Genomic DNA, 26,474 nt, shown 5'->3' on the forward strand with positions numbered 1-26,474 from the left:
TTGCCGTGGCCGATTATGTCAGCTTAAAACCGCGGCTAGAAGCCTAATCAGTCGAGCAAGATCGTCGACCGATATACTCTCTTGCAGCCGTTGTAAGTAGTCGAAATAGTCGGCTATTATAGAAAAAGACGTTAGTTTAGTTTTACAATTTTAAAGTTATTTTTAAAACAACATTTGCTAAAATGAGAAGAGAAACACTACGCTTCGTTCGGGTGTAGAACCATTTCTATTTTTTTTTGTTTTGAAAAATATGTTCCTTAAGTACTACTAAAACTAATCTAACTTAACTTAATCGCAGCCACATAATTATTCCTATCTATTCTAATATTGAATAGAGAACAAAGCAGGAGTGCCTTTCCTTTTATTCAAGTGGTCTTTCATACCTACTGGGCGCATACATGGGGTTTGGTGGTCAATTTCCCCTATACTTTAAATACTTTTCATTAAATGCCTCTATTTTGCAAGCAAATCAATATTGGCCTATATTCAAATATTTTCGAATAAATTTCTAAAATATTTCCCAATTAATGTCACTGTAAAATTTATACGAAAAAAATATTCCACACCCGGGTGCCATACGCGCATATCCCATTAGCAATGCGTGAACACTCAGAGGCCTACGATTGCTGCTCTTGTTGTTGTTATTGCAGCCGGCATGTTTGTTAAGCTCATTGACGACACATTCAACAAGTTGTTATCATTTGCTGAGACTGCTGCTGATGCCGTCACATTGTCTTTGTTGTAGCTGTAGCTGATTCCGTTGTGTGTTCGTTATTCATTCATTCGTTAAATAGTTGACAATAACGACAAACCGACAGACAGACAGACTGGCATACTGACATTACTACGCATTATATTTGCTATGCTGATGATGGTACTAAATTGTTGAATGCCATCGAACCATACGGTTTGACTGTCTGTCAGTCTGCCAGTCTGTCTCTCTCTCACACACTCTCTGTTTATCGAAATTGTTGGCAGGCAAACGAACAGTGAAATTCGAACATGTGCGTATGATTTGGAATGTGCGTTGCGTTGTTGGTATGAATGGTTGTTGCTATTTTTTTTGTTGTGAATAAATCATATAATTGTGGTGCGAACGACTGAACAAACGAATGGATGCGATAATGATTATGGGTGACGATGATTATTGTTGATTAATAGGTTGACATGAAGACCAGAGTTGTCATTCTAACTTTTTTTCACAAAACGACCAAAATATCTCGTTCAAAAATTTAAGATTTTAGAGGAAATTATTTCAATACAATGGTTTCTTGGCAAAAAAAAAAAATGTATCATGTATCACTTTCAAATTTACTACATATGATTTTAAATCCGTTAAAAATTCAGTTAAAATCTTAAAAACGACGACATGGGCCTGCATAGGAAACATTTGTCATAAGCCATTACAATATTCAAATGCGAAACTCAAAAAAAAAAAAAAGAATCGGTAACAATGTAGCTAAAATCATCAAAATGCCAAATATCGGGAAGTACAGCCATATGGGGGCTATACAAAGACGTGGACCGGCACAGACAGTTTTCTGTCCTAGGCTGTAGTATCCATTACGAACCTCAAATACCAAATTTGAAACAATTCCGGTGAATAATGTCGCTAAAATCATCGAAATACCGAATATCGGGAGGTACCGTTATAAATACCAAATTTGAAAGAATTCCGCTCAATAATGTCGCTATAATCAACAGAGTAACAAATATTTGGAATTACCATTATATAGGGGCTATACGAAAACGTGAACCTGTACAGACAATGTTCTGTCTTATTCTGTAGTATCTATTACGAACTGCAAATACCAAAGTTGAAACAATTCAGGTGAATAATGTCGCTAAAGATATCAAAATACCGAATATCGGGAGGTACCGTTACATGGGGGCTATACTAAAACGTGGACCTACATAGTCCATTTTCAATACTAAAAGTCCTGCAGACATAACATACATTTGAGTAAAATTTTATCAATCTACTTCCGAACATACCGAACCTGTGGACCTGTATAGGCAACTTTTTGTCATAAGCCATTACAATATTCAAATGCGAAATTTCCAAAAAAAAAAAAAAAATTCGGTGAATTATGTCGCTAAATAAATAAATAATGTCCCTAACCTGCACAATTTTCTGTCGTAGGCTGTAGTATCCGTGACGAACTTCAAATACCAAATTTGAAACAATTCCGCTGAATAATGTCGCTAAAATCATGAAAATACCGAATATCGGGAGGTACCGTTATATGAGGGCTATACGAAGAAGTGAACGTGCACAGACAATTTTCTGTCATAGCCTGTAGTATCCATTACGAACTTCAAATACCAAATTTGAAACTATTCCGGTGAATAATGTCGCTAAAATCATCAAAATACCGAGTATCGGGAGGTACCGAGGGCTATACGAACACGGGGACCTGCACAGACTATTTTCGGTCATAGGCTGGAGTATCCATTATCAACTTCAAATACCAAATTTGAAACAATTCCCGTGAATAATGTCTCTTAAATCACCAAAATACCGAATATCGGGAGATACCTTTATATGAGGGCTATACCGTTATATAGGCTGTAGTATAAATTTCGAAATTCAAATACCAAATTTGAAACAATTTCGGTGAATAATGTCGCTTAAATCGCCATAATACCGAAAATAGGGAGGTGCCATTACATGGAGGCTATACCAAAACATGGCTCCACATGACCCATTTTCAATACCTAAAGTCCTGCAGACATAATATACATTTGAGTAAAATTTTTATCAACCTTCTTCATTTCGATCGGAAGCCGGAGTGATTTCCACAGAAGGATAGGCGGGCAGGCATCGCTAAATCGACACAGAGTTTTATGCTGATCAAGAATATATATAATTTGTGGTGTCTAAAATATGTATTTCGAGGAGTTACAAACTTAATATACCCTCCATACTATGGTGGAGGGTATAAAAATGACTTATGAAGGGACACGTCTTAGTATACCCCCATGGGATGAATTGAAATTAACTCATTCAGTTCCTCTTAATTTGGAACAAAGAAATGTCAACAAAATGCCTGTGTCGGACGGCGGATGCCTGTGTCGGATATGTGCGTATGCCCTCATACAAAGTACTAAAAATTCGACCAATCATTTTTGGTCGAAAAATAAAAAACACACCACGGAACGGCAACTCTGTTTGACATACGCACATATTGCGGCAATAACAACAATTACACTGTCAACATTCATCCGACACATAGAAGAAACATAAAAATGCCGTTAGCTATTTTTGATTTTACTCAACACGTGGCTGAGAGTGATTCACTCATACACATACGCACAATTTAGTTTTACGGGGGAGGTGTAATAATTCTGGGTATTGGTAAGTTGCCGAAATAAAATTAAACTATTTTTTTTGGTAAATGAATTCTCAAATTGGGGTCGATTTTTTTTGGTAAAAGACTACTCATGTCGGGGTCAAACTAATAAAATTTGAAGTAGTACCTCGTAGAAGTTTGGACTAAACTAGGTTCAAAAAACCTAAATTCGAAAATACCCATTCAAGATACTCCGGTGAGGCTATATTCAGTAGCTACAATCGAATGAAACTTTTAATAATTTTCTAACGCATATTGTATGCATTCGGAAAATTTGTGATTTGAACGATTGCCTTTAATAGTCGGAGGAGATTTAATAAAGAACTTAATCTCGGACCACATTTTTACGAAAAGCCTGTTGTGTTGTCGTCATTCAGAAATATACATATTTAATCTAATTGGTATGCAAATTCCAATAATAATTTATGACTTTGTTTTCAAAGTTACTCTTAAATACCATTTGTATGATCAATTTAGATGTCTAGCCACGGGCCTGTAATTATATTTATTTATTTTTTTACCACACTAATGGTCACAATGACACTTTATAATGAATAACTTCCTTTAAAAATTATTATTGGATTTATTTGTTACCACTGAAATCAAATTATCACCTTTTTTCGTAATTGTAAAATGCTGTTCATTACCTTGACCTTTGGCAATTATTGAAGGGGCACTTTGCACTTACATATGTAAACTGGGAATGGGTAGAGTAATGACAAAAGGGCACTGTTATTAGACGAATGATAAGTAATATCGATAAGTGATATTAGAGTCATTGGGTAGATCTAGAAATTATTTTTTTGGATAAATATACTTCACAGACAACCGTGTTCAACTGCGCTGTTCATTGAAGAGAGCAACTGAACTGTATGAGTGAAAATCATTTTCGAAGTGCAAAGACGTATTTTGAGGTAGAAGATATTATATCAGGAAGAGAGATATCAGCCGAGAAGCAACTATTTAGTTAAGAAAATAATAACAAGTACAAAAGCAGCTAAGTCCGACCGAGCCGAACTTTTAATACCCTCCACACAATTGGAAGGAATTTAAAATCTTTAAAAAAATTACAACTGCATTGAAAACCGTTATATGGGGACTATACGAAGACGTGGACCTACATACGAAATTTTTTGTCATAGGCTGTAGGACCCATTATGAACTTTTGTTGCAATTACGGTGAATAATGTTGCTGAAATCATCAAAAACCGACTATCGGGAGTTACCGATATATGGGGGCCATACAAAGACCTGGACCTGCTTAAAAAATGTTCTGTTATAGACTAATGTTACCATTAGGAACATGAAATTCAAAATTTGAAACAATTTGGTGAACAATGTCGGTAAAATGGTCAAAATACGGAATATAGGAATGTACCATTATATGGGGGCTATACGCGGGCCTGCATACGCAATTTTTATCATTCCGCTAAATAATGTCCCAAAAATCACCAAAATGCCGAATATAAGGTGGTACCGATACATAGGGGATATACGAAGACGATGACCTGCATAGACAATTTTCTATCACAGGCTGTAGTACCAATTAGGAACTTCGAATAAGAAATTTGAAACAATTCCGGTTAATAATGTCGTCAAAGTCATAAAAATACGGAATATTGGAAGGTATACGAAAAGGTGGGCCTGCATAGACCATTTTCTGTCATAGACAGAAGTACCCTTTAGAAAATTTAAATACGAAATTTGAAACAATTCCGGTGAATATATCACTAAAATCATCAAAATACGGAATATCGGGGGGTAACGTTGTATGGGAGATATACGACATCGTGCACCTATATAGACAATTCTCTTCCAAGGTGTAAGGTACTTAGAAAGAACTCCTTACATGGATTTTCAGAGATAATTCCATTGAAAAATTTTGCTACAATCACCAAAATACCAATTATAGGGCGGTACCGTTATATGGATGCTATATGATATCGTGGACCGATAAAACTTATCTTCTAACTTGACATGCCTGCAGCCAAAAGACTGATCTGTGGAACATTTAATCTTCCTATCTTAATTCGTTTTCATTCTAGGGTTATTACAACAGACGTAAGGATGGACGGACGCTGATAAAGAATATATATACTTTGTTAGGTTAGGATATTATTACTTCGATGAGTTTCAAACGGAGGAGGATATAAAAAGGTACTGAATTCTCTGATAGTAAATAATCTATATGGGTCTCCATTTTCATATATAACCCATATGACTGTACCCAACAATATTCAGTATTTTGATGATTTTTGTCACATATATTTTTTAAGGGATTTTTTTTTTTAATTTTCCAATTTCCTTCCAAATGCTGGAGGGTATTAAAAGTTCGACCCTTGTTTTTATAATTTTTCTTTCAATACATTTTTGTCATTTTCATAATCTCAGTGACATTTTTTCAGTCGATTTTTTTATTTTTTAATTTTTCAAGTTCTTTCTAAATGCTGGAGCCTATTAAATGTTCGGCCCTTGTTTTTATATATATATATATATATATATTTTTTTTTTTCAATAGGAGAATTCCTTCGATCTATTGATTTTCTCTTCACAGAGACCCATTGCGATTTTCCATTTCATACATATGAGTTTGCAAAAACATTCTGTACATAAAAGCCCACCTACGGATCTTCTATACATTGTATTAGTCCAAAATCCACACGACATTCTTCGGTACTATAATCTATAAGTTTTTCCTACACATAATAACCTCTACAGTTCTATTTCCAAATATTCCGGAATATTTTTCTATAATTCCACTCTAACCAATATTTGTTAACCCCCTCCTCGTAACTTATGTCTCACTGTATGCGTGTATGCTGCCTCGACGTATCCAACTGTTGCTGTGCGTAAATTGAAAAGATTCTCAATCATTTATAGTGCGTGGTGTTGTTGTTGTTGTTTTCATTGTTCGCCTCGTTTACGTTTACACAGCCAACATCACATCAAGGTTAATTGTGGATTTGTGGGGGCTTGGCTTGGCTGTTGTGGCATTTGGTTTGCTGTTGCAGTCAAAATGCGCTGCTGTTGTTGTCGGCGACGTCGTGGCAGACAACAATGTTGCCATTGATCGTTTCAGAGATTTTCTTTGATGTGTTGTTGCTGTTGAATAACTTGTAATCATTTATCAAGAGTCAGTGATCCCCCTCCCCCATACCTCTCTTCTCCCTTTTTACCCAAACAGCAATAACGTTCACTCGCCGTCAAAAAAACAAAAAATGCTGCTGATTGCTGGGCCCCACATTGTTGTTGTTATTGCTTAATGTTGGTGCGTAGCCGCTTTATCCGTGAACTTGAACTTGAAAACGTGAACATAAACTTGAACTTGAAAAAAAATGCGTAGATAAGTATTTTTTGAGTGTGTCTCTTGTCGTATTTTTTTATGGCCCACATTTCAATAGGCCTAGTAGGAAACAGTTCAATGACCTATGTTGTTGTTTTTTTGTTGTGTTATTTAATTTTAGTTGTGAAAAGTTGTTGTTGGTTCGGTGCGTAGCCATAACGTATTGTTTGTGAGAATATATATTTTTTTAATGAATTGCGGTTTATTAATAAAACTTAATTATCTTATCGGTAACAGCTGTTTGAGGAAATAGAATAGATTATGTTTTGTCTATTAACAAGAGCACCTAGGTATATATAATGAGTTATTTTGGTTAATAGTTTTTTGTTTTAACGTTTTTTAGTCATTACTGTATCTCTCCGTCATAATTTTTGATTTTAAAATATTTTTTAAGCAAATTATTTTTAGAGAATTGATAAGAAGTTTGCCAACGAGACATGCCGTTAAGTGGCGGAGTCGTAAGAAATATTTATACCCTCAGCCATATGGCTACAGAGGGTATATATCATTTGATGTGGTCAAAATGTGATTAATCGAAAAAACAGTTTTAGACCATAGGTGTCTTTGGAGCAAATCCGTGTCCGGACATTTGGAGTCGATCTAGCGATGTCCGCCCGTCCGTCCGTCTGTCTGGCTGGTGAGCACGATAACTCTCCAAGGAAGTATCCGATTTGGTCCAAACTTGGTACATCGTAATATTATAGACAAACTTAGATCGATTTCGGAGATGGGAAATATTGGTCCACTCATTCTGGTACCTCCACCAAAAAATCTCAAAATTTTCAAAGAAAACAATTTACTGCTCAGAAAGAGAAAGGATACTCGTATTTTTTTCAACTTTGCAAATTCTAATATTTGCATCAGTGCTAGGCCAGGTGCAAAAATGGACAATATCGGTCCACTGCATCAAGTACCTCCCCCACAAAGGGTCAAAATTTTGAATAATTACAACTCTTATAAAATGTGATGTAAGAGTCCGATTGTCTTCAAATTACACATATTACAATATTTTTATTAACATTAACATCCGATTCCATGCAGACTTGCTACATCTCAATAGTTCCATCAACACAAGATCTGTTATAAGGATGGTACCTCCCCACATAGGGTCCAAGATTTTGAACAAGAAAAAGCGAAATTTGCATCGAACTCTCTTCAAATTTCAAACATTCAAATATTTTTGTTTACGCAGGATCTGTTGTAAAGATTATATATATCTCCGAACCCCTTCTGGTACCTACCCACAAAGAGTCACAATTTTCAATTACTCGCGAAACAAGTCGCCGATTCTTTACAACTTATTATGTGCGAAGGTGGGCTATATCGGTCCACGATACCGTGTAACCTTCATATAACGGTATCCCCGATATTCAGTATCTTAATTATTTTTGCCACATTTTCAATAGAATTGTGGGAAGAATATAGTCTATATAGGTCCACGGTATCATCTACCCCCCAAACAACAGTACCCTCCAGATATTCGGTATTTTGATGACTATAACGACATTTTTACAGGAATTGTTTAAAATTTCGTATTTAAAGTTCATAGTGGGTACTACTCTCGATATTCGTTATGTTGATGATTATAGGTCTTCTTTTATCGCAATATAACGGAACCTACTTTTATTCGTTATTTTGATGATATTACCAAAATTTTTTAACAGAATTGTTTCAAATTTCGTATTTATATATATAACAAAAATTGCTTATGCAGGACTGCGTCTTCGTAAAGCCCCTATATAAGTTGTTCAACTTCCTTCAACGCCCAGGAGAAACGGCTGAAGCTAGAATTTTGAAATTTTGCACGAGGGTCAGTTTAAGTGCGTAGGGATACTTTTTGCAAATTCGTACTAAAGAGACACTAAAATTGGAAAGAGAGTCACCAATGGAGTGCATGATAGATATACCAAAGTATGGGTGCTTGAAATTCATCCTGCTTTTGTACGAGAAGTTCTAAATGGTACGAAATTTGGTATTGGGTGAAAGGATAGGGTTGGAATACCGAAATTTGATATTGAGGTTTCTGTTGGTATCCTGGATTGATATATGGAGGTAGAGTTGTAAATGTGTACTTTAATTGTATGAAAAGTACTGAAGAAATAGAGTTGAGATCCTGAAATTATTCTTTCCGAAAAGCGAATAACTTGAATAATATATAACACCTTGAAGGTCTTATTAATCGACTGTGGCGCACAATGGCCACCAAAATCTCTGGATACCAATCCGTTGGACTATTGCGTCTGGAGGTATTTTGGAAAGCAAGGTTGGCACTAAAAAATACCAAAGTGTCGATCACCTCAGCCAAGCGCTTCGCCGGGAATTTGCCAAAGCAACATTCGGGCAGCGGCAGTGTGACGGTTTCATTGGCCGTTTGAAGGCCATAATTTGTGCCAAAGGTGACCAATTGGAACAAATCTTAACCTTTTCTAAAATTTAATGCTATTTCCGATATTTTTTGCTTTCATTTAATAAAATTAAAATACAATGGCCATATTTTCCGTAAATTGATTAATAAAATTAAGAAATATTTTGGAAATAGAGATTTCTTGTCTTTGGTGACTTATAGCAGAACTTGATGAAGAATATTTTTGTGTTTAACATCATCCTTCCTAAATGATGATTTGTTGAAGATTTTTGCACACACTCACACAGAGTACGTCTTTAACCCCAAAAAGCGTTTTCAATATATATATGAATTCCTGGCGTTTAGGGAAGACCCTTGACGTTTTCTAGAACTCTATATTATTTTATAGAATTCTATATTGTAGAATTTTATATTATTTTATATATATCAGAATTTTGTGGAGTAAGGGAGTTCGTTGACTCGCTACAGGGTTAAAATTTTCAACCGAAATATTCTTCGCATTTTTATCTGCAATATTACCAAAGACCCTGCACACTTAAAACGTGTGGGTTTTGAGGAATCTTCATCCGAAAATATCTGAAATTGTGAAAGAGGGGGAAACTTGGACTACTTGGCGATGTAAATTTTCAATACGCCGATACAGATACCTCCTGTTTTTAGCTTTACTTTCGTAATCTGCTTGAATTTTCCCTATAATTTTTGAGAAAATTGAAGTTTGTCGCACAGTGTAACTCTATGCAATGATAGTCAAATTATTTCTTGCTAAAATCCAGTTTTCCATTAAATGTATTATCAACAAAAAAAGAAAGGAAAAACTTAACAAAAACCCAACCTGTCTCAATAACCTATTTAAGCAATTATGGTTAAAAAGAACCATTATTATTGAAATTATTTACTTTTTTCTCATATTCCAGGACAATATCGTTATCCTTTTACAGTTTAATCGTTCGTGTCCCTAACAACTGTTCTATGCGACAGCAAAAAACAAAAAGTCTCAACAAAAACCAAATGCTCTCTGAAATGTGCTTAATGTGACCACACACACAATATGACACGACATGACCAATGACCACAAACACGCAAATCCTTAACAATACATCATTTGTCTGGTCCTTTTTGTTTTCTTTGGTTAAGGATCTCATCCTTTTTTTTAGCTCACAAAAACTATAAAGAAAACAATTTAAATATCACTCTTTAAATTGTATTAAAGTTCCCATTTTTTTTGTGTTCCGTTTTGTATTGTCTCTAAAGGGATGCCTAGCACGCATCCTTTAGAAGGACACAAGAAAAAAGGATAACACAATTTCAATTTACCTTACATAGGCTTGTTTTTGCCCTTTGTAGTGTGTCCCCTATCTTTATTATTTGCTAAAGACTATTTTTTGCATTTTTTTGTCCTTGTTGTTCGAATTTCTTCCCGGCCTGGTGTCACTTTGACAACTTGGATTGTGTGGTTGTGGTTTTTGTCATGCTTATGCGGGTTTTGAGAAAAGAAAAAATAATATTGAAAATACATTTTGGAAGAAATTTGGAAAATTAAATAATATTAGCTTGTTTAGACGTTGGATGGACACTGACACTCGTCTAAGAATCTAGACAAATTAAAAGGTGGAGCCAGTGATAGAGTATCTAGCTCTAGCTGTTCGGGGTCAAGTTTAGACAGAACCTGCTTTCCTTGGGTTGCTATTTTCTTTGAATAATAATTGGAACCAATGTGGGTCTAAGGGGATTGCCATATCAATAAATTAAAAAGTCGATAGATTTATAGCGATTATTTCAAAATAGGTTCCGAAGGAATGGGTCCATTTCGAATATGATATAAATATTGCTAGAGAAATATTTAGATTAAAAAGTATCCGCCGGTTTTGTCGATAGATTTATAGCGATTATTTCAAAATAGGTTCCGAAGGAATGGGTTCATTTCGAATATGATATAAATATTGCTAGAGAATATTTAGATATAGCAAGCTATAAATAATCACTGACTTGTTTCGCCAGTTATGCCAGATAAAAGCATTGAAAATTTTAACCCTTTTTGGGTGAGGTTCCAGAAGGGGACTCGCAGATATATATCATCTTCTCAACAGATTTTGTGTTAGGAAAAATGTTTGTATGTGTGAAATTTGTAGAGAGTTGGATGCTTATTTTGGTTTTTCGAGTGATTTATTTTTTTTTAAATCTTGAACGCTATGCGGGGAAGGTACCAGAATAAATTTTCCGATCTCTACCATCTTTATAACAGATTTTGTTTTGATGGAAATATTGATAAGTACCACGTTTGAATGTCGTCGCGTTTTATGAGCTTCAGAGATATTCAAAATGTTACCCCTTTGTGGCGGAGGTGCTCCAGGGGGAATGGACCGATATATTCCATTTCAAAGCAGATTTTGTGTTGGAAGAAATAATGGGATGCCTGAAATTTGAAGAAAGTTGGATGCCTGTTTTGGATTTTATAACCGTTTTGGTTATTCGAAACTTTGACCCTTTGGGGGGGAAGGTATCGGAAGGAATGGTCCGATCTCTACCATCTTTATAGCAGATTTTGTGTTGACAGAAATATTGAGATGTACCAAGTTTGAATGGAATCGGATGTTGAATTCGCGCTTAATGAGTTTCATGGATATTCAAAATTTTGACCCTTTGTGGGGGAGGTACCAGAGGGAATGGACCGCTATATTCCATCTTCACAGCAGATCTTGTGTTAGTGGAAATAATGAGATGTGTGAAATTTGAAGAGAGTTCGATGCTTATTTCGGTTTTATAATCGTTTTGATTATTCAAAACGTTGACCTTTGTGGGGGAGTTACCAGAAGGAATGGTCCGATCTCTAACATATTTTAAACAGATTTTGTGTTGATGGAAATATTGAGATGTACCGGGTTTGAATGGAATTGGGTCTAAATTTTTGCGTTTTATGAGCTTCATGAATATTCAAAATTTTGACCCTTTATGGGGGAGGTACCAGAACGAATGGACCGATATATCCCATCTTCATAGCAGATCTTGTGTTGGTAGAAATAATGAGATGTGTGAAATTTGAAGAGAGTTCGATGCTTATTTCGGTTTTATAATCGTTTTGATTATTCAAAACGTTGACCTTTGTGGGGGAGTTACCAGAAGGAATGGTCCGATCTCTAACATATTTTAAACAGATTTTGTGTTGATGGAAATATTGAGATGTGCCGAGTTTGAATGGAATTGGATCTAAAGTTTTGCGTTTTATGAGCTTCATGGATATTCAAGATTTTGACCCTTTGTGGGGGAGGTACCAGAACGAATGGACCGATATATCCTATCTTCGTAGCAGATGTTGTATTAGTAGAAGGAATGGGATGTGTGAAATATGACTGGGACTGGATGCTTATTTCGGGTTTTATAATAGTTTTGGTTATTGACATATTTAACCCTTTGTGGGAGAGGTACTAAAAGAAATGGTCCGATCTCTACCATCTTCAGAACATATCTTGTGTTGATGGAAATATTGAGATGCGCCGAGTTTGAATTGATTTGGTTATTAATATTGCGTTTTATGAGCTTCATAGATATTCAAAATTTTGACCCTTTATGGGGAGGTACCAGAAGGAATGGACCGATATATTCCATCACACAGCAGATCTTGGGTTAATAAAAATATTGTGGTGTGTGTAATTTTAGGACAATCGGACTCTTACATCACATTTTTAAAAGTTATAAATATTCAACATTTTGACCTATGGGTGGTTCAATATTGTCCATTTTCGCAACTAATGCAAATATTAGGATTTACAAAGTTGTAGCAAAATCGGATCATCCTTCCTCTATCTGTGCAGTAAAATATTTTTTTTTTTTGAAAATTTCGTTTTTTATTGGGGTAGGTACCAGAAGGAGTGTATAGATATTGCCCATCTTCTAACTCGATCTAAGTTTAATAATAATATTACAATGTATCAAGTTTCGAAAAAAAAACAATAACTTCCCTCGACGGTTATCGTGCGCAGCAGCCAAGCAGACATACGGACGGACATGGTTAGATCGACCCCAAATGTGCTGAAATGGATTTGGTCCAAAGAGACCTAGAATCTAAAACCGTTATTTCGATGATGCATATTTTGGACGCATCAAATAATGGCCTCTAGACATGTGGCTGAGGGCATAAAAACATGGACCCTTTTCATACTAACAATAGTTCGAAACCCACACCACAAAACTTGTTTGGGATAATCTTCTATACTCAAGGTCAATTTAAAATGTTTTTTTTTTTAAACAATAATTTCGGACATTGCCAAACCACAAAAAAAAAACCAGACGACCACTTGTTTTGTCTTCGAAGCAATTTTTTCCCTCTTCTTTAGAAATGTCCTTTTATTGGTGAATGTCCATATGCCTTTTATCATTTATGAACGGAAGCAGACGCACACTTGACCTTTTGTGCGAAACACACAAAAATTTGTTTGGTTGTCTACTCCAGACAGGACATTTTGTGTTCCATATCTCCGGGGCTTATTTCTAAACAATGGACAATGGTCAGTTTAGAAATATACACTTCAGACAATGGGCTCGTTGGACACGCACAATGAAGAAATATCGTTTTGTTTTTTTGGTTACCTGAACAAAACAGGACCTTTAAAAGTGCTGGACAAAAACTAAGTTCGAAATTATCCCACGCATTGCATGAAAAGAAACTTACGCATTAGATGATGGTATTGAAAGTTTACCTGCAAAGAAAAGACAAAAAAAAAAAAACAAAAATTATTTCTGGACACAGGAGCAATGTTTTGATATATATTATAATTAAGTAAGACAAACAATTGATATTAAAACATCTGGTCATTTTTTCCTTCTAAATAAAAGAAGTCCTTCCTCCTAAAGGATGAAAATACCAAGTTCCCATAAAATACTTTGTTGTGGTCATTCTCACAGATCTCAGCTCATAATTTTCCACTAATAAACTTAACAAGGTAATTTGAATAAACCCCATGTGACCCACAGACAAACACATTCACACACACACTCACACATTACAATTCTATACCACCATCTGAAATAGCCATTTCCAACAAAAAAAATTATCATAAAATAAAATTTGAATTGATCGGAGGAGAGAAAACAATTCCAATCCCTGGACACAAAAGTTCATTTCGCTATCATGTAAAAGCAATTATAACAAATCACAAAAACGATGACAACATTGAGGCAATAACAATTCATAAACACTCAATATGTGCCACTCGATCCGAGTCACACTTTTGGAGTCGACAACACAGCCAGCCAACCAGTCTTTTTCGTCCGCATATGGAGTTTGAAAATTTGTAGCCAAAACATGAATACCTGAAATGAATACCAATAGTCCGGAGAGCAATAGGAGTTGGGAATCATGATCGGCATAGAAAATGATCATCTGTGGCCATCAGCTGGGAGTGTGAAGTGGGGAGAAAAGAAATTATTAGTGTCCCATATAACGACCCGTCTGAGTGTGAAATTTGAACAGATGGGACTCGATGAACTGGGCAAAAGGATGATAATATACATTTGCCAAATGTTATCCATATCGGATAACATATAGCTCCCATACAGGGTGAGATAGAAAAAACTGCAACAAAGTCAAACGCCATAATTTTTATTTTTTATACCCTACACCACAAGGTGGTATTATGTCTTTGTGCATTTGTTTGTAACAGGCAAAAGGAAATGAGATAAACCCATAGTTTCTTTTGATGATCTGCATAGAATCACATTCTGAGTCGATTCATGCATGTCCGTCCATCCGTCTGTCCGTCCGTCCGTTTGTCCATGTATTTTTATAAATAAATTACAGTTCGCATTTATTACCCAATCCAGATGAAATTTTGCACAAATCATTTGTTTGGCCCAAGGACGGATCCTTTTGAAATTGGAGATAATCGGCCAAAATTTAGATATAGCTCTCATATATATCTTCGTCCGATTTGCTTTTTATAGTGCACCAAACGTCTAATATCAGCCCGAATAGTATGGAATTTTGCACATACAACCAAATTAGGCCTGAAAATAAGTATGCCAAATTTGATCGAAATCGGTTCAGATATAGCTATAGCTCCCATATATATATATTGTTTATCCGATTTGTTATTTTTGTCCTCCGCAGCCGTAGTATGCACTCTGTAACAACAATATTTGGGGAAATATATCAAATATAGCTCAGAAATACATTTGCTAAGTTTTATCGAGATCGGTTCAGAGTTGGATATAGCTTCGTCCGATTTACTTTTATTGTGCACCAAACGTTTAATATTCGTCCAAATGGGATGGAATTTGGCTCTTACGACCGCATACGAATTGAGTCTAGAAGCTAGTATGTCAAATTTGGTGAAGATCGGTTCAGATATAGCTATAGCTTCCATATATACTGTTCATCCGATTTGTTATATTTGTTACCCACCGTAATTTGACGTAATATGCACTCCGTAACAACGATATTCAGGGAAATATATCAAATACAGCTCAGAAATATCTTTGCCAAAATTTATCGAGATCGGTTCTGATTTGGATATAGCTCCCATATATATCCGATGTCAAATTAATTGTGCACCAAGTCCAAAATTAAAAGATACAAATGCTTCGGCATATTTAGTCCTTTGAACTTTAAATTATAATTATAATCATAGCGTGTATGATTGAATTCTCCCATAAAAACTTTTAATTGTTCTACGGAGCTTTACTAAATTAGCAAAGTGGTGTAGGGTATCATAAAGTCGGTCTCGCCCGATTTTAAGACTTTCTTTACTGGTTTTTTAAATTTTATTGAATAAAAGCAAAAAATGTCGGAAATAGCATCAAGTTTTAGAATAAGTTTAGATTTGTTCGAATTGGTCACCTTTGGCACGAATTATGGCCTTCAAACGGCCAATGAAACCGTCACACGCTGCCCGAATGTTGCTCTGCGGTATTTTGGCCCATTCCCGGCGAAGGGTTTGCTTGAGGTGATCGACACTTTGGTATTTTTTAGTGGAAACCTTGCTTTCCAAAATACTCCAGACACAATAGTCCAACAGATTGGTATCCGGAGATTTTGGAAATGAAGCGTGCTGAGTGCGATGATGCTGAGTCCTGTTGGAATGTCCAATGTCTGCGGCCAAAATGACTGCGGCTCTCCAGAATATTTTAGCGATAATATTCGGAATTTATTCTGATGCCACGTTCGATTAATACGAGCGGAGAGCGACCATCGGCTGTTATGGCGGGCCACACCATCACCATGGCCGGCGCTTGAGTTCTGGTTGCCAACCGCATGTGCACATTTTCAGCTGACCTCTTTGGAAAGTAAAAACGATTATTTTTGTTTGTTGACAATCTGCTGGACAACGAATGTTTTCTCATCGGAGAATATACAATTCGGCAGTTCACCACTTTCGGCCAACTGTTTAGCACTTTTAAGTATATTTTCTTTCAGTTGCGGTGTAAGTTCTTGCACTTTTTTGAAATTTCAATGGCTTTACCCCGAGCTTATTTTTTAATATTTGCTGAATGGAATATTGCAATATGTTCAGCTCACGAGCCATTTTTCGGCCACTGTGATGCGGGTTTCGATCAAGTCGCTTCTTTACTTTTCGAACCATTTTTGCTGATGTTGCTGTTTTCTTCCGTCCACTTCCTTGACGTCGGGCTACGCTACCGAGCACGAGTACGAGACACAAAAGATTTATTCACATTTAAATTCTGGAGTGCTCTAACGATCGCCACTTGTGGTTTTCCGGCCAAATATAAAGAAATCACACTATCACGCTTGAATTCCGTAACGAATAACTTGTTTCCTGGAAAATTCTCTCCAAAATGCTTTTGTACGCTTGTAAACAATATAATGAGCTGTCACTGGAATAAATTTAACAGCTGTCGGACGAGTGCCTTGGAAATGACAGCAGTCTGAAGTTGGTTTCAGTTTTTTCATCTCACCTTTTATGTGGTTAAGATGTGGAGATGGTTTTGGAAACGCTTTCTATATTTGTACGAAAATTACTAAATGGTACTAAATTAGGTATTGGGTGAAGGGATAGGACTAGAATCCTCAAATATAATTTTCAGGTCTCTCTTGGTACCTGAATTTAAGGTATGGAAATGTGTATGTGTATGTATTATACGAAAAGTATGGAATGATACTACATTTGGTCTTACATGAAAACTCAACTCACAGAGATCTCTCTGTCACCATACTGTACCTCTATAACAATTGTCAAATCAAAACAGGATTGTTGCACTTTTTCATATAATTTTTTTCTTCGCTATTTGTCGCCAGCTCTAACTGGCTAACCACGAAACGATATCAATAAGGCACGTGTTGATATCATTGATGACCATTACACATTTTGTGTTTGGTCTTCACGCTTTTTCTTTTACGGCTTTTATGTTTTTTTTGTATTAATCATAAAACAGGCAACACGAAGTGGGCAAATAATGTACGCAGAAAGAAAGGAGCTAGTTTTGATACACATGTTTTTCAGCAGATCACAGATATGGAATGTATTTTTTTTCTTCTTTTAAACAAGAGAACGCATAGTGTACGTTTGTTTAGTGAAGAGCAAAAAATTTATGAATTATTTAATTGACATGCTGTAAGTGTAAAGATATTTACACAAAAAGATACACAAATTGATAAATTTGTTGCAGGTATGGCAAGGAAAGCTAAATAAAAGCGTAACATAAAATAAATGACTTGATGTTTGATTTGCAGTTGAAGATATGTGATTGGTGGATATACACTGAGAATACGTAGAATAATATGGATTGTTGATCAAAAATAAATTAATTACCAAATGGTGTGTTTGTGTGTATAAATGTCAATTTCTTAATTTTTTAGGAATATTTTTAATTATTATTATTATAATTTTTTTTTTTTGAGACAGCAAACGCAGACAACAGCTGACCTTATCGTGTCATCTTGAAAATACAATTTATTTTTTCTTTACGAATTTTAGTGGATTTTGATGACTTCTTGTCGACTTAAATATATCAGCGGCGATTCTCAATTGGCATAATAATATTATTCCGAGTTATTCAATTTTAATAAAATTTCTTCCATCGTTCTAGAAAGAGGCACAAACAAACTAGTAAACTAACCCTCCAAAAAAAGGCGGAAACAAATACAGGATCAACCTCCTAACAAGGCGTCCCAAGTAATATTTTTTTTCGCTTTCCGTCCGAATCTCTGCTCAAATTTGCCGATTCTGATTCCAAATTGCTTTCGATTTTGTATAAAAGTTGTAAGGACGTGGTTACCGAATACGAATACTTTTTTCTAAAAAAAAAAAAAAATATATTAAGTAATGATAGTAAAAAATGCTTACATTTTACATCAAAAAGTCCTCAAAATCTTTCGGTTTTAATTTTACCGAAGAGCATCCCTTGCACAATGGTTCCACATTCAATTTTTCTGACCAAAACTATCTCAACGTCCAGTCATAATAAAAATTGGTCACCTCCATCTCTAAATCTAAGAAATCAACATTGACATCGATATCAAATTGCTGTACATCAGCTCCATTCCTTCACCCGTGAACTGAACATATCGCAATATTCCATTCGGAAAATATTGAAAAATGAACTCTGAGTAAAGCCATTGAAATTCTAAAAAGTGCAAGAACTTACACCCCAACAGAAAGAAAATAGGCTCACGGTTGGCCACGAGAACTCAAGCGCCGGTCATGGTGATGGTGCGGGCCGCCGTAACAGCCGATGGTCGCTCTCCGCTCGTATTAATCGACCGTGGCAGCAGAATAAATGCCGAATATTATCGCGAAAATATTCTGGAGGGTGAATTAAAGCCTTGGGCACGCAAACATTTTGGCCGCAGACCTTGGACATTCCAACAGGACTCTGCATCATCGCACTCAGCACGCGCCGCCCAATTATATTTACAAAAAGAGGTTAATCGCTTCATTTCCAGCGCATAATGGCCACCAAAATCTCGGGATACCAATCCGTTGAACTATGAACTGGAATATTTTGAAAAGCAAGGTTGGCACTAAAATATACCAAAGCGCTTCGCCAGGAATGGGCCGCAGAGCAACATTCGGGCAGTGTGTGACGGTTTCATTAGCCGTTTGAAGGCCATAATTCGTGCCAAAGGTGACCAATCTAAACTTATTCTAAAATTTGATGCTATTTCCGACAATTTTTGCTTTCATTCAATAAAATTAAAAAAAAAAAAAAATTAAAAATTATTGTGTTTGACTTTGTTGCAGTTTTTATCTCACTCTATATACCTTCACCCAATACCACATATAATACGATTCAGTACTTTAGGAACATCAAACCTCATACCAAATTTCACTTTCCAAGTAGTACTATTTAGTACTTTTTTTTACAATTATAGTACACATTTCCGAAAGCAATATAGGAGGAATTCCCAAACAACCGCCAGGTACCAGCAGTAATCTAAATTTCAAATTTCAGATTTTTACCTCTATACCTCTACCCAATACCAAATATAGTACCATTCAGGCCACACATAAACAGCGACTCTAATACCACATATCAGATTTCATGCTCTATCTGTTCACCCAATACCAAATTGGACCAAAAATAGTACTATTTAGTACTTTTCGTACAACCTGCACACATTTCCACAACAATCTATTTCCAAATATATCACCAACAGGGAGCCAAATACAAAATTTCAAAACTCCAGCTTCATCCGTTCACCCTAAACCAAACTGTTCAAAATTAAGTACCATTTAGTACAGTTCACGCAATTAGTACACATTTTCAAAATCAAATTCATATATCAAAATTACTCTCCATCCTTGATTCTTGTACCAAATTTCAAGTTTTTATCTCTATCACGTAGTACCAAATGGTACCATTTTAGAAGTTTAGTACCATTCTAGAACTTTTCGTAAACTTAAATTTGGAGTTTGCAAATACCCTTTGGTACATCTCTTCTGCACACCATCAGTGCCACTCATTTCAAATTCCAGAGTTCTAGCTCGTTCCATTTGTCCAATACAGAGTATATTTTTTACTTTTCTTACCCTTTTAGTAAGAACTTCAAAAAATTCGGCCTAAGCACCAAGACTGACCCTAGTGCAAAATTTCAAGATTCTAGCCACAGCCGTTTCACTACTCTTTCATATAGATTGGAGGATATTTGAGAGCATTCTTATGGGGCTTATTTCGGAAGTACCTTCTTCTATATAATCATTTTTTCCCTTTTCCTACGAATCTCCAAATTTCTTAAGGTGTAAAAAATACTCTCTTTTAATTTCCCCATCACCGGGGTGTTGATTTGCATGCGAATGCATCTGTGCGTTTTTTCTTTGTTTGTGGATCACAACAAATGTTCGACATTAATAAAGTATTTGTGTAAATGCCACTGAGTTGAAATATGAATGGACAACAACATGCCATAGCAGCAGCAGCAACAACAACAATCGCACAAGCATAGCCTCCTGCCCCATTCATATAATAATCTTAACAAGTAATCAAACATGAAATTTTTTTATAGGCAAAAGAAGGACTTGTTCGAATAAAACCTGAGGAATTTTTCCGAATATAACCAAGTGGTGCAGAATTTCTGCGATTTTTCCTCCAAGTCATTGGCTAGCAGTGGGCTGTGTAAACACGCCTTGTGTGTGATTGCCAGGTTGTGTGGCTGGCCAAGCTTACAAAAATAAAAGAAAAAATATATACGATCAAGCGATTCATGTAAATTTATCTCAGATGCCACACGGTTGCTGCCGCAGAAAAGCCACAACAAATGCCAACCAATTGACCAGCACTTTGCTAATTCTTGGCGAAAAAGAAATCGAAAAATAAAAAAAAAAAACAAATCACACACTAACTATGAATGAGCAAAGCCCGAATTTGTTCATATTATTTTTGCTGCTGTTGTTGTTTGTTTGGCCACAAAATGCTATTGAGAAAAAAGCAAAAAAATCTAAAACGGATAAATTCACGCGCCAAGCTGCACGAATGCACCGGGAGAGCACCAACTACTTACTATCAATTGCAACGTATCTCAAAATTTTTGCCACATGCAACTGTTATTAGTGTTTGGGAGGGGGAGGGGGCACAACTGGAATTCATTCATTTAACTGGACATGGGGTAGTGAAGCAGCCATGACTTGGCTTGGCTTAGGTTGGGAATTGCTTGTTCATGCCCCATACTAATGTCGGCTTATTTCGTTTGGGTGGTGTTCCGTTCGCTATTTTCCCCAAAATGAAAAAAAAAAAACAACAACAACTTTTCTGTCCAGTTGTCGGCCGTCGCCATTTGCCACAGCGGCCATAAAAATATGAATTGTAAACACTTTGCTGTTCACATAAATGAAATTGTTTTTATCGCTGCATGTTCGGAATTTGTACATTTCGAAAATTATCGCTTCATATGTCAGTTATTGTCTAAAATTTGTGGAATTTGTATAACGACTTTGTATGGTAGTATATTTTTGGGATATTTAGGCTGAGCTGTTGTTGTTGCTATTGTTTTTGTGAGGTATTTGTAAATTCTTTATTGTTCCAGTTGAACAATTTGAATCGGATTTGATTGAAGAAACTAGTTAGCTGGCGTTGAAAAAAAAAATCAATTATTTTTTAAGCTACAGAGAGAGAGAGAGGTGCCATGGCGGATCTTTAAAATATTAGTTTCATTCGCTCTATGTCAGCTCCGCAATTGGGCCTCCCTAAGAGGGTATTGAGCCAGCTTATGCAAAAACAACAAGTAAAAATGCTAAAAGTTCGGCTGGGTCGATCTTTGAATAGCCTCCACCATTTGGAACGATTTTGGCAATTTTCAAAACAAAAAAAAAAAAAAAATAAATAAATAAATAAAATATCCGTTAAAAATTCTGTTAAAATCTTAAAAATACCGAATGCAGCCGTTTATTGGTGTCTATACGACAATGTGGACCTGCATAGGCAACTTTTGTCATAAACCATTAAAATATTCAAATGTGAAACCTGAATTAAAAAATTCGGTGAATAATGTAGCTAAAATCATAAAAATTCAGAATATCGGGAGGCACTGTTATATGGGGCTATACGTAGACGTGGACCTGCACAGACAATTTTCTGTCATAGGCTGTAGTACCCGTTACGAACTTCAAACACCAAATTTGAAACAATTCCGGTGAATAATGTAGCTTAAATCATCAAAGTACCTAATATCGGGAGGTACTGCTATATGGGAGCTATACGAACACGTGGACGTGCACAGACAAATTTCTGTCATAGGCTGCACCATCCGTTACGAACTTCAAGTACCAAATTCGGAACAATTTCGGTGCATAATGTCACTTAAATCATCAAAATACCAAATATCGGGAGGTACTGTCATATGGTGGCTATACGAAGACGTGGACCTGCACAGACAATTTTCTCTCATAGGCTGTAGTATCCGTTACGAACTTTAAATATCAAATTTGAAACAATTCCGGTGGATAATGTCGCTTAAATCATCAAAATACCGAATATAGGGAGGTATCGGTATAGGAGGGCTATACGAAGACGTAGACCTGCACGGACAATTTTCAGTCATAGGCTGTACCATCCGTTACGAACTTTAAATACCAAATTTGAATCATTTCCGGTAAATAATGCCGCTTAAGTCATCGAATTACCAAATTTCCGGAGGTATATTAAATAGGGGCTATACCAAAACGTGGACCTACATCACCCATTTTTAATAACAAAAGTCCTGCAGACATAATACACATTTTTAGTAAAATTTTATCGTTCGGAAGCTAGAGTGATTTCCACAGTCGGTCAGATGGATAGAAAGACGGACATCGCCAAATTAAAACTAAATATACCCTCAATACTATGGTGGAAATTAGACAGAAAAAATTAGACATAAATTTGGGAAAGCTGGGTGGGATTTTGGAAATTTTGGTACTAGAACGGTACGAAATGTATTAAAAGGTACTAAATATGGTACCCTTGGTATTTGAGGAAGCAGTGGACTTAGATCTCTTCAATTTGGAATGAGGATCACTGATGGAGAATATGATATGTGTACCAAAATGTTTTTGGAAATTCGCATTATAAGGGTACTAAATGTACTACATTTGGTACCATTTCGTAGCATGTGACCGGTTAGACCTAAAAACTTGAATTTTTTAATGGCAATCAAGGTTGAGGATTAGAGTCGATGTAGGCTGGTTGTTTTGGAAGTGTGTATTCATGTATACGAAAATTTCGATTTGTGTGAACCGATAGAGTTCTAAAATTGAGAAATAATATTACTATTGAATTTTAGGACTAAGCAATGTGGGTAGTTTTTGAAATTCGTACTTATGTGTACTAAATGGTACTAAATTTGGTACAATTTAAATTTTGGTAGAGTTGGAATCCAGAAATTTGGAATTAAGATTACTATTGGTCTGTATGATATAGGTAGCTATGGAAATTTGTACTGTAGTGTACTATATTTGGTACAATTTGGATTTGGCAAAACCAACAGAGCTGTGTGTCGAGTCGAGTAGAATTGGGATATGGAGGAAGATTTCTAAATGTGTACTTATGTGCACAAAAAATACTAAATGGTACAAAATCATTTTGGTGAGAGTTATCGAGAAAAAAAGTTATTCGTGATGGAATTCATGCGTGTTAGTGTGATTTCCTTATATTTGGCTGGAAAACCACATGTGCTATCGTTAGAGCACTCCAGCATTGGAATGTGAATAAATCTTTTGTGTCTCCTATCATCGCTCGTTACCGTGATACTGGTAGCGTAGCCCGACGTGGACGGAAGTAAACAGGAACATCAGCAGAAATGGTTCCAAAAGTAAAGAAGCGACTTGATCGAAACCCGTGTCGCAGTGGCCGAAAAATGCCTCGTGAACTGAACATATCGCAATATTCCATTCGGCAAATATTGAAAAATGAGCTCGGGGTACAGCCATTGAAATTCCAAAAAGTTCAAGAACTTACACCGCAACAGATAGAAAATAGACTTAAAAGAGCTGCTTCGCTTGGCCGAAAGTGGTAAACTGCCGAATTTGGGTTTCTCCGATGAGAAAACATTCGTTGTCCAGCAGTTTTTTAAACAAACAAAATGATCGTGTTAACTTGCCAAAAAGGTCAGCTGAAAATGTGCACCTCCGGTTGGCCAACAGAACTCAAGCGGCGGCCGCTCGTATTAATCGACCGTGGCATCAAAATAAATGCCGAATATTATCGATAAAAAATTTTCTTGAGGGTGTATTAAAGCCTTGGCACTCAAACATTTTGGCCACAGACCTTGGACATTCCAACAGGACTCAGCACCATCGCACTCAGCACGCGCCACCCAAGAACGATTAGAAAATGAGGTTCCTCGCTTTATTTCCAGCGCACAATGACCACCAAAATCTCCGGATACCAATCCGTTTGACTATTGTGTCTGGAGGTATTTTGGAAAGCAAGGTTGGCACTAAAAAATACCAAAGTGTCGATCACCTCAAGCAAGCGCTTCGCCAGGAAAGCGCAAAATACCGCAGGGCAACATTCGGGCAGCGTGTGTTGGTATCATTGGCCATTTGAAGATCATAATTAGTGCCAAAGTTGACCATTTCGAACAAATCTAAACTAATTCTAAAATTTGATGCTATTTCCGACATTTTTTTGCTTTCATTCAATAAAATTTAAAAAACAAATGTAAAAATGATGGCTTTTGACTTTGTTGCAGTTTTTTTATCTCACCCTGCATCTAACGCCATATATTTTTTGTTGAAATTTAAAGGTTTCCTACTTTGTGTTGCGATACTTTATTGGTGTTTTGTTTTCGATTTTTAAAACTTGAAAAAAGGCAGGGAATATGCTATTCTAAAAGAAATTCTGCAACCCCTATGTTGTCAAAATCGAACTTCCTGTATATTGCATTATATTTTGATGTATTTTACAGCCTTTCTCTATCAAAACTCACTTTTCCCGCCATTAATGCGCCACGAAAGAACTTGAAAAAAAAATAATAAGAAAGAACGCATTTCAGTTTCTAATGCCAATCTAAGCAGCAAACATTTTTTCTTAAAAAATACTGGCAGCAGTAGTAGTAACAGATCTTGATAAGTGAAAAAAAACCCCGCTGCACCGTATCCGAAACTCCCTCTTTAAAACTCTGCTCAGTCTTAGAATGTGGGTATTCATACATTAAAAAAACACAACTACTTAGATTGTTCGAATGGAGGGAGAAAGACTCAAGTTAGCCCGAGTGAAGCTAAAGTCGTGTCAAACATGACCTTGAATACAGGAAAAAACAAACTTCTATGCCGTGGTTGCTGGTTCGCTGTTGTGTTGCTGTTTTTTTTTCTAATTTGTTATTTTTATAATTTGTTCCTACATTTTTTGTTCGCTGTCTCGTTTCTCTAGAATGCATAATAATAATAAAAAATACGGCAAAAACAACAAAATTATATATTTAATTCCATTGTTGTTGGTGAATAGTTCTGCAAGTTGTTGTTACTGGTTGTGTGTGTGTTTTTTGTGCATAAGTTGCGTTAAAGAAAAAAAAAACAACATCAGCAGCAACAAAACGTTTCAGAATATAACTTTAAAACTGAGTACCACACCACATCACATCATCATCGTACATAGCTTTTATGCCAGGCCACACACACTCACACAACAACAATAATGCGAGAAGCTTTTAGCCATAGAAGAAATAAACAGAGATATAAATAACAAATAAGCTAGAATGCCGCCGCCACTTGTGCAACAATTACACAAAATTATATAAGCAACAACAGAAACAACAACAACAACAAATACATAGTTATAATAATGTTAATAAGATTGTCTATCTTTACGGTTTTGGTCTTTATACAGCTGTTTGGTTGGTTGGTTGGTTAATTGTTGTTGCTGGTGATGGTGGTTGGGACGAACATGGGTTTGAAAGGACTACCAAGAGTATACTGATTTTGGGAACGAATTACACTATGCAACATAAAAAAGTTACAGGTAAAACTCTGTGAAATTGGAGCTAACAAGCTAGAAAGTATCAGTCGGTTTTGCAGAGAGATGTATACCCTCAGCCAATGTACGACTATATTTAAATATATTTTGAATTTCTGTTATGATTATTCAAATGTTGAAGTCTCTATGGTTTGGGTTCCGAAGGAATGTTTGAACATTGTCCATATCTTATCAGACCTAAATAAATATTATATAAATATTGCGAAGTGCCAGGGGTTACTTCCTTCACTTTATATGAGATGTGTGAATATTTTCAGAAAATGTTAAAATGTGTGTGTGAGGTACCAGATATAGTCGACGGAAGTATATTCTACTTCATGTAGTACAGATAAAAATATTGATATTGGCAAAATTACAAGAAAATCGAAAATTTTTATCCAATTTTATGCGAAATCATAAATTCCACATTCATCTTAGGTTTCTGGTTGAGAGAAATATTTAAATATAGCAATTTTTAAAGAATCGCCGACTTGTTTCGCATTCTATGACATATAAAAGTATTGAGGGTTATGAC

General features: G+C 35.8%; 1 protein-coding gene across 6 annotated transcripts in view; it reads right to left on the bottom strand.

Annotated features, from left to right (window-relative positions):
• Window positions 1–26,474, bottom strand: part of LOC101894336 (longitudinals lacking protein, isoforms A/B/D/L) — a 743,553-nt gene that overhangs the window by 99,162 nt on the left and 617,917 nt on the right. The gene's annotated exons all lie outside the window — the stretch shown is intronic.

The sequence above is a fragment of the Musca domestica genome, unplaced genomic scaffold, assembly GCF_030504385.1.
Source record: "Musca domestica strain aabys unplaced genomic scaffold, Musca_domestica.polishedcontigs.V.1.1 14, whole genome shotgun sequence".
NCBI lineage: Eukaryota > Metazoa > Arthropoda > Insecta > Diptera > Muscidae > Musca > Musca domestica.